This window comes from Oncorhynchus kisutch, linkage group LG19 (genome assembly GCF_002021735.2).
Source record: "Oncorhynchus kisutch isolate 150728-3 linkage group LG19, Okis_V2, whole genome shotgun sequence".
In the NCBI taxonomy this organism is placed as follows: Eukaryota; Metazoa; Chordata; class Actinopteri; order Salmoniformes; family Salmonidae; genus Oncorhynchus; species Oncorhynchus kisutch.
In genome coordinates, this window is record NC_034192.2 from 62,114,001 (window position 1) to 62,129,196 (window position 15,196).

General features: G+C 45.1%; 1 protein-coding gene across 1 annotated transcript in view; it reads left to right on the plus strand.

Annotated features, from left to right (window-relative positions):
- Positions 1-15,196, plus strand: part of LOC109865042 (protocadherin-11 X-linked) — a 301,820-nt gene that overhangs the window by 209,826 nt on the left and 76,798 nt on the right. The gene's annotated exons all lie outside the window — the stretch shown is intronic.

The following is a 15,196-nucleotide window of genomic DNA, read 5'->3' on the forward strand; positions in this document are numbered from 1 at the left end:
TGAAGACAGAGACAGTTAAATAAAGTTGTACAGAGAGAGTAGAGCATCTCCTGAAGACAGAGACAGTTAAATAGAGTTGTACAGAGAGAGTAGAGCATCTCCCGAAGACAGACCCAGTTAAATAGAGTTGTACAGAGAGAGTAGAGCATCTCCTGAAGACAGACCCAGTTAAATAGAGTTGTACAGAGAGAGTAGAGCATCTCCCGAAGACAGAGACAGTTAATAAAGTTGTATAGAGAGAGTAGAGCATCTCCCGAAGACAGACCCAGTTAAATAGAGTTGGACAGAGAGAGTAGAGCATATCCTGAAGACAGACCCAGTTAAATTGAGTTGTACAGAGAGAGTAGAGCATCTCCTGAAGACAGAGACAGTTAAATAGAGTTGTACAGAGAGAGTAGAGCATCTCCCGAAGACAGACCCAGTTAAATAGAGTTGTACAGAGAGAGTAGAGCATCTCCTGAAGACAGACCCAGTTAAATAGAGTTGTACAGAGAGAGTAGAGCATCTCCCGAAGACAGAGACAGTTAAATAGAGTTGTACAGAGAGAGTACAGCATCTCCCGAAGACAGACCCAGTTAAATAGAGTTGTACAGAGAGAGTAGAGCATCTCCCGAAGACAGAGACAGTTAAATAGAGTTGTACAGAGAGAGTAGAGCATCTCTTGAAGACAGACCCAGTTAAATAGAGTTGTACAGAGAGAGTAGAGCATCTCCCGAAGACAGACCCAGTTAAATAGAGTTGTACAGAGAGAGTAGAGCATCTCCTGAAGACAGACCCAGTTAAATAGAGTTGTACAGAGAGAGTAGAGCATCTCCTGAAGACAGAGAAAGTTAAATAGAGTTGTACAGAGAGAGTAGAGCATCTCCTGAAGACAGAGACAGTTAAATAGAGTTGTACAGAGAGAGTAGAGCATCTCCTGAAGACAGACCCAGTTAAATAGAGTTGTACAGAGAGAGTAGAGCATCTCCCGAAGACAGACCCAGTTAAATAGAGTTGTACAGAGAGAGTAGAGCATCTCCTGAAGACAGACCCAGTTAAATAGAGTTGTACAGAGAGAGTAGAGCATCTCCTGAAGACAGAGACAGTTAAATAGAGTTGGACAGAGAGAGTAGAGCATATCCTGAAGACAGACCCAGTTAAATTGAGTTGTACAGAGAGAGTAGAGCATCTCCTGAAGACAGAGACAGTTAAATAGAGTTGTACAGAGAGAGTAGAGCATCTCCCGAAGACAGACCCAGTTAAATAGAGTTGTACAGAGAGAGTAGAGCATCTCCTGAAGACAGACCCAGTTAAATAGAGTTGTACAGAGAGAGTAGAGCATCTCCCGAAGACAGAGACAGTTAAATAGAGTTGTACAGAGAGAGTACAGCATCTCCCGAAGACAGACCCAGTTAAATAGAGTTGTACAGAGAGAGTAGAGCATCTCCCGAAGACAGAGACAGTTAAATAGAGTTGTACAGAGAGAGTAGAGCATCTCTTGAAGACAGACCCAGTTAAATAGAGTTGTACAGAGAGAGTAGAGCATCTCCCGAAGACAGACCCAGTTAAATAGAGTTGTACAGAGAGAGTAGAGCATCTCCTGAAGACAGACCCAGTTAAATAGAGTTGTACAGAGAGAGTAGAGCATCTCCTGAAGACAGAGACAGTTAAATAAAGTTGTATAGAGAGAGTAGAGCATCTCCTGAAGACAGAGAAAGTTAAATAGAGTTGTACAGAGAGAGTAGAGCATCTCCTGAAGACAGAGACAGTTAAATAAAGTTGTACAGAGAGAGTAGAGCATCTCCCGAAGACAGACCCAGTTACATAGAGTTGTACAGAGAGAGTAGAGCATCTCTTGAAGACAGACCCAGTTAAATAGAGTTGTACAGAGAGAGTAGAGCATCTCCTGAAGACAGACCCAGTTAAATAGAGTTGTACAGAGAGAGTAGAGCATCTCCTGAAGACAGACCCAGTTAAATAGAGTTGTACAGAGAGAGTAGAGCATCTCCCGAAGACAGACCCAGTTAAATAGAGTTGTACAGAGAGAGTAGAGCATCTCCTGAAGACAGACCCAGTTAAATTGAGTTGTACAGAGAGAGTAGAGCATCTCCTGAAGACAGAGACAGTTAAATAGAGTTGTACAGAGAGAGTAGAGCATCTCCCGAAGACAGACCCAGTTAAATAGAGTTGTACAGAGAGAGTAGAGCATATCCTGAAGACAGACCCAGTTAAATAGAGTTGTACAGAGAGAGTAGAGCATCTCCCGAAGACAGAGACAGTTAAATAGAGTTGTACAGAGAGAGTACAGCATCTCCCGAAGACAGACCCAGTTAAATAGAGTTGTACAGAGAGAGTAGAGCATCTCTTGAAGACAGACCCATTTAAATAGAGTTGTACAGAGAGAGTAGAGCATCTCCCGAAGACAGAGACAGTTAAATAGAGTTGTACAGAGAGAGTAGAGCATCTCTTGAAGACAGACCCAGTTAAATAGAGTTGTACAGAGAGAGTCGAGCATCTCCCGAAGACAGACCCAGTTAAATAGAGTTGTACAGAGAGAGTAGAGCATCTCCCGAAGACAGACCCAGTTAAATAGAGTTGTACAGAGAGAGTAGAGCATCTCCTGAAGACAGACCCAGTTAAATAGAGTTGTACAGAGAGAGTAGAGCATCTCCTGAAGACAGAGACAGTTAATAAAGTTGTATAGAGAGAGTAGAGCATCTCCTGAAGACAGAGACAGTTAAATAGAGTTGTACAGAGAGAGTAGAGCATCTCCTGAAGACAGAGACAGTTAAATAAAGTTGTACAGAGAGAGTAGAGTATCTCCCGAAGACAGACCCAGTTACATAGAGTTGTACAGAGAGAGTAGAGCATCTCTTGAAGACAGACCCAGTTAAATAGAGTTGTACAGAGAGAGTAGAGCATCTCCTGAAGACAGACCCAGTTAAATAGAGTTGTACAGAGAGAGTAGAGCATCTCCCGAAGACAGACCCAGTTAAATAGAGTTGTACAGAGAGAGTAGAGCATCTCCCGAAGACAGACCCAGTTAAATAGAGTTGTACAGAGAGAGTAGAGCATCTCCTGAAGACAGACCCAGTTAATTGAGTTGTACAGAGAGAGTAGAGAGCATCTCCTGAAGACAGAGACAGTTAAATAGAGTTGTACAGAGAGAGTAGAGCATCTCCCGAAGACAGACCCAGTTAAATAGAGTTGGACAGAGAGAGTAGAGCATATCCTGAAGACAGACCCAGTTAAATTGAGTTGTACAGAGAGAGTAGAGCATCTCCTGAAGACAGAGACAGTTAAATAGAGTTGTACAGAGAGAGTAGAGCATCTCCCGAAGACAGACCCAGTTAAATAGAGTTGTACAGAGAGAGTAGAGCATCTCCGGAAGACAGACCCAGTTAAATAGATGTTGTACAGAGAGAGTAGATCATCTCCCTGAAGACAGAGACAGTTAAATAGAGTTGTACAGAGAGAGTACAGCATCTCCGAAGACAGAGACCAGTTAAATAAGTTGTCCAGAGAGAGTAGAGCATCTCCCGACCACAGAGGACAGTTAAATAGAGTTGTACAGAATGAGAGTAGAGCATCTCCTGAAGACAGACCCAGTTAGTAATAGCGTTGTACAGAAGAGGAGTAGTAAGCATCTACTTGAAGCACAGACCCATTAATAACTAGATTGGTACAGAGCAGAGTAGCGCATCTTCTCCCGAAGGACAGAGAGACAGTTAATAGAGTTGTACAGAGAGCGTAGAGCATCATTCTTTAAGACAGACCCAGTTCAATAGCAGTTGTACAGATGAGAGTTCGAGCATCTCCCGAAGACCAGACCCAGTTAATAGAGTTGTACAGAGAGAGTAGAGCACTCCCGAAGACAGACCCCAGTTAAATAGAGTTGTACAGAGAGAGTAGAGCATCTCCTGAAGACAGACCCAGTTAAATAGAGTTGTACAGAGAGAGTAGAGCATCTCCTGAAGACAGAGAACAGTTAAATAAAGTTGTACAGAGAGAGTAGAGCATCTCCCGAAGACAGACCCAGTTACATAGAGTTGTACAGAGAGAGTAGAGCATCTCTTGAAGACAGACCCAGTTAAATAGAGTTGTACAGAGAGAGTAGAGCATCTCCTGAAGACAGACCCAGTTAAATAGAGTTGTACAGAGAGAGTAGAGCATCTCCTGAAGACAGACCCAGTTAAATAGAGTTGTACAGAGAGAGTAGAGCATCTCCCGAAGACAGACCCAGTTAAATAGAGTTGTACAGAGAGAGTAGAGCATCTCCTGAAGACAGACCCAGTTAAATTGAGTTGTACAGAGAGAGTAGAGCATCTCCTGAAGACAGAGACAGTTAAATAGAGTTGTACAGAGAGAGTAGAGCATCTCCCGAAGACAGACCCAGTTAAATAGAGTTGTACAGAGAGAGTAGAGCATATCCTGAAGACAGACCCAGTTAAATTGAGTTGTACAGAGAGAGTAGAGCATCTCCTGAAGACAGAGACAGTTAAATAGAGTTGTACAGAGAGAGTAGAGCATCTCCCGAAGACAGACCCAGTTAAATAGAGTTGTACAGAGAGAGTAGAGCATCTCCTGAAGACAGACCCAGTTAAATAGAGTTGTACAGAGAGAGTAGAGCATCTCCCGAAGACAGAGACAGTTAAATAGAGTTGTACAGAGAGAGTACAGCATCTCCCGAAGACAGACCCAGTTAAATAGAGTTGTACAGAGAGAGTAGAGCATCTCCCGAAGACAGAGACAGTTAAATAGAGTTGTACAGAGAGAGTAGAGCATCTCTTGAAGACAGACCCAGTTAAATAGAGTTGTACAGAGAGAGTCGAGCATCTCCCGAAGACAGACCCAGTTAAATAGAGTTGTACAGAGAGAGTAGAGCATCTCCCGAAGACAGACCCAGTTAAATAGAGTTGTACAGAGAGAGTAGAGCATCTCCTGAAGACAGACCCAGTTAAATAGAGTTGTACAGAGAGAGTAGAGCATCTCCTGAAGACAGAGACAGTTAAATAAAGTTGTATAGAGAGAGTAGAGCATCTCCTGAAGACAGAGACAGTTAAATAGAGTTGTACAGAGAGAGTAGAGCATCTCCTGAAGACAGAGACAGTTAAATAAAGTTGTACAGAGAGAGTAGAGCATTTCCCGAAGACAGACCCAGTTACATAGAGTTGTACAGAGAGAGTAGAGCATCTCTTGAAGACAGACCCAGTTAAATAGAGTTGTACAGAGAGAGTAGAGCATCTCCTGAAGACAGACCCAGTTAAATAGAGTTGTACAGAGAGAGTAGAGCATCTCCTGAAGACAGACCCAGTTAAATAGAGTTGTACAGAGAGAGTAGAGCATCTCCCGAAGACAGACCCAGTTAAATAGAGTTGTACAGAGAGAGTAGAGCATCTCCTGAAGACAGACCCAGTTAAATTGAGTTGTACAGAGAGAGTAGAGCATCTCCTGAAGACAGAGACAGTTAAATAGAGTTGTACAGAGAGAGTAGAGCATCTCCCGAAGACAGACCCAGTTAAATAGAGTTGTACAGAGAGAGTAGAGCATATCCTGAAGACAGACCCAGTTAAATAGAGTTGTACAGAGAGAGTAGAGCATCTCCCGAAGACAGAGACAGTTAAATAGAGTTGTACAGAGAGAGTACAGCATCTCCCGAAGACAGACCCAGTTAAATAGAGTTGTACAGAGAGAGTAGAGCATCTCTTGAAGACAGACCCATTTAAATAGAGTTGTACAGAGAGAGTAGAGCATCTCCCGAAGACAGAGACAGTTAAATAGAGTTGTACAGAGAGAGTAGAGCATCTCTTGAAGACAGACCCAGTTAAATAGAGTTGTACAGAGAGAGTCGAGCATCTCCCGAAGACAGACCCAGTTAAATAGAGTTGTACAGAGAGAGTAGAGCATCTCCCGAAGACAGACCCAGTTAAATAGAGTTGTACAGAGAGAGTAGAGCATCTCCTGAAGACAGACCCAGTTAAATAGAGTTGTACAGAGAGAGTAGAGCATCTCCTGAAGACAGAGACAGTTAATAAAGTTGTATAGAGAGAGTAGAGCATCTCCTGAAGACAGAGACAGTTAAATAGAGTTGTACAGAGAGAGTAGAGCATCTCCTGAAGACAGAGACAGTTAAATAAAGTTGTACAGAGAGAGTAGAGCATCTCCTGAACACAGAGACAGTTAAATAGAGTTGTACAGAGAGAGTAGAGCATCTCCTGAAGACAGACCCAGTTAAATAGAGTTGTACAGAGAGAGTAGAGCATCTCTTGAAGACAGACCCATTTAAATAGAGTTGTACAGAGAGAGTAGAGCATCTCCCGAAGACAGAGACAGTTAAATAGAGTTGTACAGAGAGAGTAGAGCATCTCTTGAAGACAGACCCAGTTAAATAGAGTTGTACAGAGAGAGTCGAGCATCTCCCGAAGACAGACCCAGTTAAATAGAGTTGTACAGAGAGAGTAGAGCATCTCCCGAAGACAGACCCAGTTAAATAGAGTTGTACAGAGAGAGTAGAGCATCTCCTGAAGACAGACCCAGTTAAATAGAGTTGTACAGAGAGAGTAGAGCATCTCCTGAAGACAGAGACAGTTAAATAAAGTTGTATAGAGAGAGTAGAGCATCTCCTGAAGACAGAGACAGTTAAATAGAGTTGTACAGAGAGAGTAGAGCATCTCCCGAAGACAGACCCAGTTACATAGAGTTGTACAGAGAGAGTAGAGCATCTCCTGAAGACAGACCCAGTTAAATAGAGTTGTACAGAGAGAGTAGAGCATCTCCTGAAGACAGACCCAGTTAAATAGAGTTGTACAGAGAGAGTAGAGCATCTCCTGAAGACAGACCCAGTTAAATAGAGTTGTACAGAGAGAGTAGAGCATCTCCCGAAGACAGACCCAGTTAAATAGAGTTGTACAGAGAGAGTAGAGCATCTCCTGAAGACAGACCCAGTTAAATTGAGTTGTACAGAGAGAGTAGAGCATCTCCTGAAGACAGAGACAGTTAAATAGAGTTGTACAGAGAGAGTAGAGCATCTCCCGAAGACAGACCCAGTTAAATAGAGTTGTACAGAGAGAGTAGAGCATCTCCTGAAGACAGACCCAGTTAAATAGAGTTGTACAGAGAGAGTAGAGCATCTCCCGAGGACAGAGACAGTTAAATAGAGTTGTACAGAGAGAGTACAGCATCTCCCGAAGACAGACCCAGTTAAATAGAGTTGTACAGAGAGAGTAGAGCATCTCTTGAAGACAGACCCATTTAAATAGAGATGTACAGAGAGAGTAGAGCATCTCCCGAAGACAGAGACAGTTAAATAGAGTTGTACAGAGAGAGTAGAGCATCTCTTGAAGACAGACCCAGTTAAATAGAGTTGTACAGAGAGAGTCGAGCATCTCCCGAAGACAGACCCATTTAAATAGAGTTGTACAGAGAGAGTAGAGCATCTCCCGAAGACAGACCCAGTTAAATAGAGTTGTACAGAGAGAGTAGAGCATCTCCTGAAGACAGACCCAGTTAAATAGAGTTGTACAGAGAGAGTAGAGCATCTCCTGAAGACAGAGACAGTTAATAAAGTTGTATAGAGAGAGTAGAGCATCTCCTGAAGACAGAGACAGTTAAATAGAGTTGTACAGAGAGAGTAGAGCATCTCCTGAAGACAGAGACAGTTAAATAAAGTTGTACAGAGAGAGTAGAGCATCTCCCGAAGACAGACCCAGTTACATAGAGTTGTACAGAGAGAGTAGAGCATCTCCTGAACACAGAGACAGTTAAATAGAGTTGTACAGAGAGAGTAGAGCATCTCCCGAAGACAGACCCAGTTAAATAGAGTTGTACAGAGAGAGTAGAGCATCTCCTGAAGACAGACCCAGTTAAATAGAGTTGTACAGAGAGAGTAGAGCATCTCCTGAAGACAGAGACAGTTAAATAGAGTTGTACAGAGAGAGTACAGCATCTCCCGAAGACAGACCCAGTTAAATAGAGTTGTACAGAGAGAGTAGAGCATCTCTTGAAGACAGACCCATTTAAATAGAGTTGTACAGAGAGAGTAGAGCATCTCCCGAAGACAGAGACAGTTAAATAGAGTTGTACAGAGAGAGTAGAGCATCTCTTGAAGACAGACCCAGTTAAATAGAGTTGTACAGAGAGAGTCGAGCATCTCCCGAAGACAGACCCAGTTAAATAGAGTTGTACAGAGATAGTAGAGCATCTCCTGAAGACAGACCCAGTTAAATAGAGTTGTACAGAGAGAGTAGAGCATCTCCCGAAGACAGACCCAGTTAAATAGAGTTGTATAGAGAGAGTAGAGCATCTCCTGAAGACAGACCCAGTTAAATAGAGTTGTACAGAGAGAGTAGAGCATCTCCCGAAGACAGACCCAGTTAAATAGAGTTGTACAGAGAGAGTAGAGCATCTCCTGAAGACAGAGACAGTTAAATAGAGTTGTACAGAGAGAGTAGAGCATCTCCTGAAGACAGACCCAGTTAAATAGAGTTGTACAGAGAGAGTAGAGCATCTCCTGAAGACAGAGACAGTTAAATAAAGTTGTACAGAGAGAGTAGAGCATCTCCTGAAGACAGACCCAGTTAAATAGAGTTGTACAGAGAGAGTAGAGCATCTCCTGAACACAAATCCATCCGGTATAGCTTTGTTAAAATAGATACAATAAAATGCCTCTAGTTATGCCCTTGATTCTACAGTTGGCTTAACTCAGTCAGACACCAGTGGAAGCAGATGTTGTCTCGCGGCGTGTCCCCGCCTCTCTCTCTGCTGCTGTCCTGGTAGGTGTCACTGAGCTTACAGGTGCACCCAACCACTAAGCTGGTTCAGTCTGGTTCGGTCTCACCATAGGCCAGGGCCGCTGCTCCAGAGCTCCAGAGCTGGGGGTGGTGGAATAGGGGGAATATGCTAATTTGATCCACTGAGGTATAATAATTGATGATCAGTCCTGCTGTCCAAGATGAAAATCACTGGGCCGTGCCTTAATGCCCCGCAAATGCAGTAACATATCCTGATGTGTGTGCACCGACTGAACACACTGCATAGACACACACTATACAGACACACACTACACAGACACACACTACTCAGACACACACCTCACAGACACACACTACACAGACACACACTACTCAGACACACACTACTCAGACACACACTACACAGACACACACTACACAGACACACACTACTCAGACACACACTATACAGACACACACTACTCAGACACACACTATACAGACACACACTACACAGACACACACTACTCAGACACACACTATACAGACACCCACTACACAGACACACACTACTCAGACACACACTACTCAGACACACACTAGTCAGACACACACTACTCAGACACACACTACACAGACACACACTACACAGACACACACTACTCAGACACACACTATACAGACACACACTACTCAGACACACACCTCACAGACACACACTACACAGACACACACTACTCAGACACACACTACTCAGACACACACCTCACAGACACACACTACTCAGACACACACTACTCAGACACACACTACTCAGACACACACCTCACAGACACACACTACTCAGACACACACTACTCAGACACACACTACACAGACACACACTACACAGACACACACTACTCAGACACACACTACTCAGACACACACTACACAGACACACACTACACAGACACACACTACTCAGACACACACTACTCAGACACACACTACTCAGACACACACTATACAGACACACACTACACAGACACACACTACTCAGACACGCACTACTCAGACACACACTACTCAGACACACACTACTCAGACACACACTACTCAGACACACACTACACAGACACACACTACACAGACACACACTACTCAGACACACACTACTCAGACACACACTACACAGACACACACTACTCAGACACACACTACTCAGACACGCACTACTCAGACACACACTACTCAGACACACACTACACAGACACACACTACTCAGACACACACTACACAGTGCAGAGACACCGCTGCAAACTGTACAGCATTTGTTTCAGTGTTGTTAATAAAGTTGTTATTGACCAGGCAGGCTTTACTAAACTGTTGGATATAAATTGCCTATCTATTGTATTATTTCTAGACAAAAAACTCCTCTAGAAAGGCTTGCTATACATTGAAATGATATGAAAAGATCACCACACACATAGATCATCTGCATGAGGTAGTAAATAGACGTCCCACGTTGTTCAGAGATCCGGTGAATAGCACAGTCCGTGTCCCCATTGGGCTCTGGTCGATATTAGTGCACTATATAGTGAATAAGGTGGAATTTAGGATGCAGGCTTCATGCATCACCATGGGCAACCCAGAGAACTGGCAGCCCAGAGAACTGGCAACCCAGAGAACTGGCAACCCAGAGAACTGGCAGCCCAGAGAACTGGCAGCCCAGAGAACTGGCAACCCAGAGAACTGGCAACCCAGAGAATCATGGCTAAACTCAAACAAAAAAATAATCATATGTTTGTCATTTGTCTGTCAAATACAATCTTATAACATTTACATTTCCAAATGATTGATATGAGAAACAATAGTTCAAAGGTCGCAGAAAAATCAATACATTGTAATATTTTCAACTTTTTTAAGATGAGAAATGGACCTGTTTTTGTTTCCCTAAAACATTGTTGTTCAGGGTTCCCCAATGCAGTGTAAGAGATAACCTTCTCTGACAAGGAGCGATTCTCAAACAACAGGAGTTGGACTTTTTTCTTTTTCTTACAGACTGTTAGTTAGAATGCCTTGTGTTGTTGTCGAGAGTAAACCGTTCCTTTCTCAACAACAGACCTGTATCTGAAATCTTGATTGGCTCCCAATACACCTGCTCAGCTCTCCCGAAAGAAGAGAAGTGTACGCGGCAGTGAAGCAGAGAGATCCTGCCTGTTGTGAATGTTAGGGCGTTTCATTGATTGTATTGTACTGTACCATGCTGAAAACAAGTTGCAAACTGTTTGACATCTTCACCCACTGTATCTTCAAGTGCTAGGTTATTTACAGAAAGGTACTCCCTTCCAAAAGGTTCAAGTTCTGCACTTTATTGTCTACATTTTTTGACAATCTTTGTTTTGGAATTTATTTACAGTATATCCGTTATTTAAAGAACAACACTATATTTGCTGCCAAAGGTTCATGCTATTTAAAGAACAACACTGTATTTGCTGCCAAAGGTTACCGTTATTTAAAGAACAACACTGTATTTGCTGACAAAGGTTCAGGTTATTTATTTGTTATTTACTTTTTTGGGCAATCTTCATTTGGGGAATTAGTCATATTAATATCAGTGATATTAAATTAAATGCACAAAGTTGTGTGTGTTTTCTATACTCGTCCGCACCTCTACCTGTAGGCTTTACAGACTCTCCCCACCCATTGGCTGCAACCATTCCATTCCAAGTACCAAATGAATTCTGGGTCATTTGGAACTGCCGATCTGTGGTCAAGAACGCCGAGTTCATCCCAGCCTATGTTGCTCTTCAGTCCCTTGACGTTTCGGCCCTGACTGAGAGATGGATCACCCCAGAGAACACTGCTACTCCAGCTGCTCTTCCTTCATCTGACTACGTTTTCTCTCAAAGTCCGAGAGCATCTGGTCGTCGCGGTCTACTAATTTCACCTAAGTGGAGAAATGTCCATCTCCTCATTCCATGCTGTCTGTGTTACTTGTCCACTCAAGCTTAACCGTATTGTCATCTATTGCCCACCAGGTGCCCTTGGATAGTTCCTCAATGAGCTTGACACCTTGATAAGCGTATTTCCTGGCTCACCGCTCTCCGTACTTGGTGACTTCATCCTCCTGTCGTCTATGTTTAATTCATTTATTTCCAACTCTCTCTTTCCCCTCCTTTTCTCTTTTGACCTCACCCTTTCACAGTCCCCTCCAACTCACAAGGCAGGCAATACGCTTCACCTCATCTTTACTAGAGGCTGTTCGCCTACTGATCTGGCTGCAACCCCCCCTCCAGGTCTCTGATCACTACGTTGTTTCCTTTTCTGTCTCCCTTTCCTCCAACCCTACTACGTACTACGTCTTCGCAATTTCCGCTCTCTCTCTCCCACTACTCTCTCTTCTTCTATCCTATCATCTCTCCCTTCTGCTAAATCATTCTCCTTCCTGTCTCCTGATTCTGCCTCTTCGGAACTACTCTCCTCCATTTCCTTTTTCCATATCCTCTGTCCCCTTCCTCCCGGCCGGCTCGGCCTTCCTCTCCTGCTCCGTGGCTGAGTGACTCATTGTGAGCTTACAGAACAGGGCTGTAGGCAGCTGATCGAAAACGGAGGAAAACTAAACTTCCAGAGGACCTATCATCCTTCCACTCCCTCCTCTCCACTTTCTCTTCCTCTGTCTCTGCTGCTAAAGCCACTTTCTATCACTCTAAATGTCCAGCTTCTGCTTCTAACACTAGAAAACTCTTGTCCACCTTCTCCTCCTTACTTAATCCTCCACCCCCTTCCTCCTCCATCTCTGTGGATGAGTTTGTCAACCACTTTGAATGTTGACGACATCCACTACTCATTTATTCAGCCTATTGAGTCCACTGGTCTCAGTCACACAGACCCTATGCCTTGACCTGTTTCTCCTCTCTCTCTAGATGACATCCTGTGACTAGTGAGGTCTGGCCTCCCGACAACCTGGCCGCTCGACCCAATCCCCTTTTCCCTTCTCCAGACCATCTCTGGAGACCTTCTCCCATTCCTCATTTTCCTCATCAACTCATCCCTGACCACTGGCTGCATCCCCTCTGAATTCAAAAAGGCCTGAGTTGCTCCCGTCCTCAAGAAACAAACACTCTTCTCAACTGACGTCGAAAACTATAGACCTGTATCCCTTATTTATTTTCCTTTCAAAACACGTGAGCCTGATGTGTCTGATGCACTCTCTCATCTCCCTCAGAACGATGTTCTTGACCTGAACCAGTCAGTCTTCGAGACGGGTCACTCAACCAAGACTGCTCTTCTCTGTGTCATGGAGGAAAAGCTAACTCTCTCTCTCCTCCTACATCTATCTGTTGCCTTTGACACCGTGAACAATCAGATCCTCCTCTCCACCCTCTCAGGGCTGGGTATCTTAGGCTCTGCCCACTCCTGGATTGCATCGTACCTGGCAGGCCTCTCCTACCAGGTGACGTGGAGAGGATCTGTGTCTGCAACACATACTATCACTACTGGTGTCCCCCATGTCTCGGTTCTAGGCACTCTCATCTTTTCTCTATACACCAAGTCACTCGGCTCCGTCATATCCTCACATGGTCTCTCTTATCATTCCTATGCAGATGACACACAACTACTTTTGTCCTTCCCCCATTCTGACACCCATCTCTGCGTGCCTGGCAGATATCTCAAATTGGATGCCGGCCCACCACCTCCAGCTCAACCTCAACAAGACAGTTGCTCCTCCTGGGGAAGACATGCCCGCTCAAAGACCTCTCTATCACAGTTGACAATTCCACAGTGTCACCCTCCAAGAGTGCAAAGAATCTTGGCGTGACCATGGACAACATCCTGTCGTTCTCTGCAAACATCCAAGCAGGTCCCCACTCCTGCAGGTTTATGCTCTACAACATCCGTAGAGTATGACCCTAGCTCACACAGAAAGCGGAAAATCCGTAGAGTATGACCCTAGCTCACGCAGGAAGCGGAACATCCGTAGAGTATCGCCCTAGCTCACACAGGAAGTGGCTCAGGTCCTAATCCAGGCATTTGTCATCTCCCTTCTGGGCTACTGCAATTCACTGTTGGCTGGGCTCCCCACTTGTGCCATCAAACCCCTACAACTTATCCAGAACTCTGCAGCCCGGGCCTGGTTTCCTTTCCAAGTTCTCTCATGTCACCCCGTTCCTCCGCACACTCCACTTACTTCCAGTCAAATCTCACATCAACTACAAGACCATGGTGCTTACCTACAGAATAGCAAGAGGAACTGCCCCTCCCTACCTTCAGGCTATGCTCAAACCCTACACCCCAACCCGAGCACTCCGTTTTGACACCTCAGGTCTCTTGGCCCTCCCACCCCAACGGAAGGGCAGCTCAACCCAGTCCAAACTCATCTCTGTCCTGGCACCTCAATGGTGGAACCAGCTTCTCCTTGAAGCTAGAACAACTTCTGAAATATCTGAAACCCCCACTTCTTCAAACAGTAAGTTAAATCATCTGTAAATTGCTCTGGATAAGAGCTTTTGCTAAATTACTAAAATGTAAATGTCTACAGCAAAGTATAGAATAATTTCAACCCTGTGGCCCTTTAGAAGGCATCTGTCCTGGGTTTACAGGCCCAGCGACATTCACCTGGTGTGTCAGAGGGACTACAGCTGTCCCAACAGACAGGCCCAGGGACATTCACCTGGTGTGTCAGAGGGACTACAGCTGTCCCAACAGACAGGCCCAGGGACATTCACCTGGGGAGTCAGAGGGACTACAGCTGTCCCAACAGACAGGCCCAGGGACATTCACCTGGTGTGTCAGAGGGACTACAGCTGTCCCAACAGACAGGCCCAGGGACATTCACCTGGGGAGTCAGAGGGACTACAGCTGTCCCAACAGACAGGCCCAGGGACATTCACCTGGTGTGTCAGAGGGACTATAGCTGTCCCAACAGACAGGCCCAGGGACATTCACCTGGGGAGTCAGAGGGACTATAGCTGTCCCAACAGACAGGCCCAGGGACATTCACCTGGTGTGTCAGAGGGACTATAGCTGTCCCAACAGACAGGCCCAGGGACATTCACCTGGGGAGTCAGAGGGACTTACAAGACAGCTGTCCCAACAGACAGGCCCAGGGACATTCACCTGGGGAGTCAGAGGGACTACAGCTGTCCCAACAGACAGGCCCAGGGACATTCACCTGGGGAGTCAGAGGGACTATAGCAGTCCCAACAGACAGGCCCAGGGATATTCACCTGTTGAGTCAGAGGGACTATAGCTGTCCCAACAGACAGGCCCAGGGACATTCACCTGGGGAGTCAGAGGGACTATAGGTGTCCCAACAGACAGGCACAGGGACATTCACCTGGGGAGTCAGAGGGACTATAGCTGTCCCAACAGACAGGCCCAGGGACATTCACCTGGGGAGTCAGAGGGACTATAGCTGTCCCAACAGACAGGCCCAGGGACATTCACCTGGGAAGTCAGAGGGACTATAGCAGTCCCAACAGACAAGCCCAGGGACATTCACC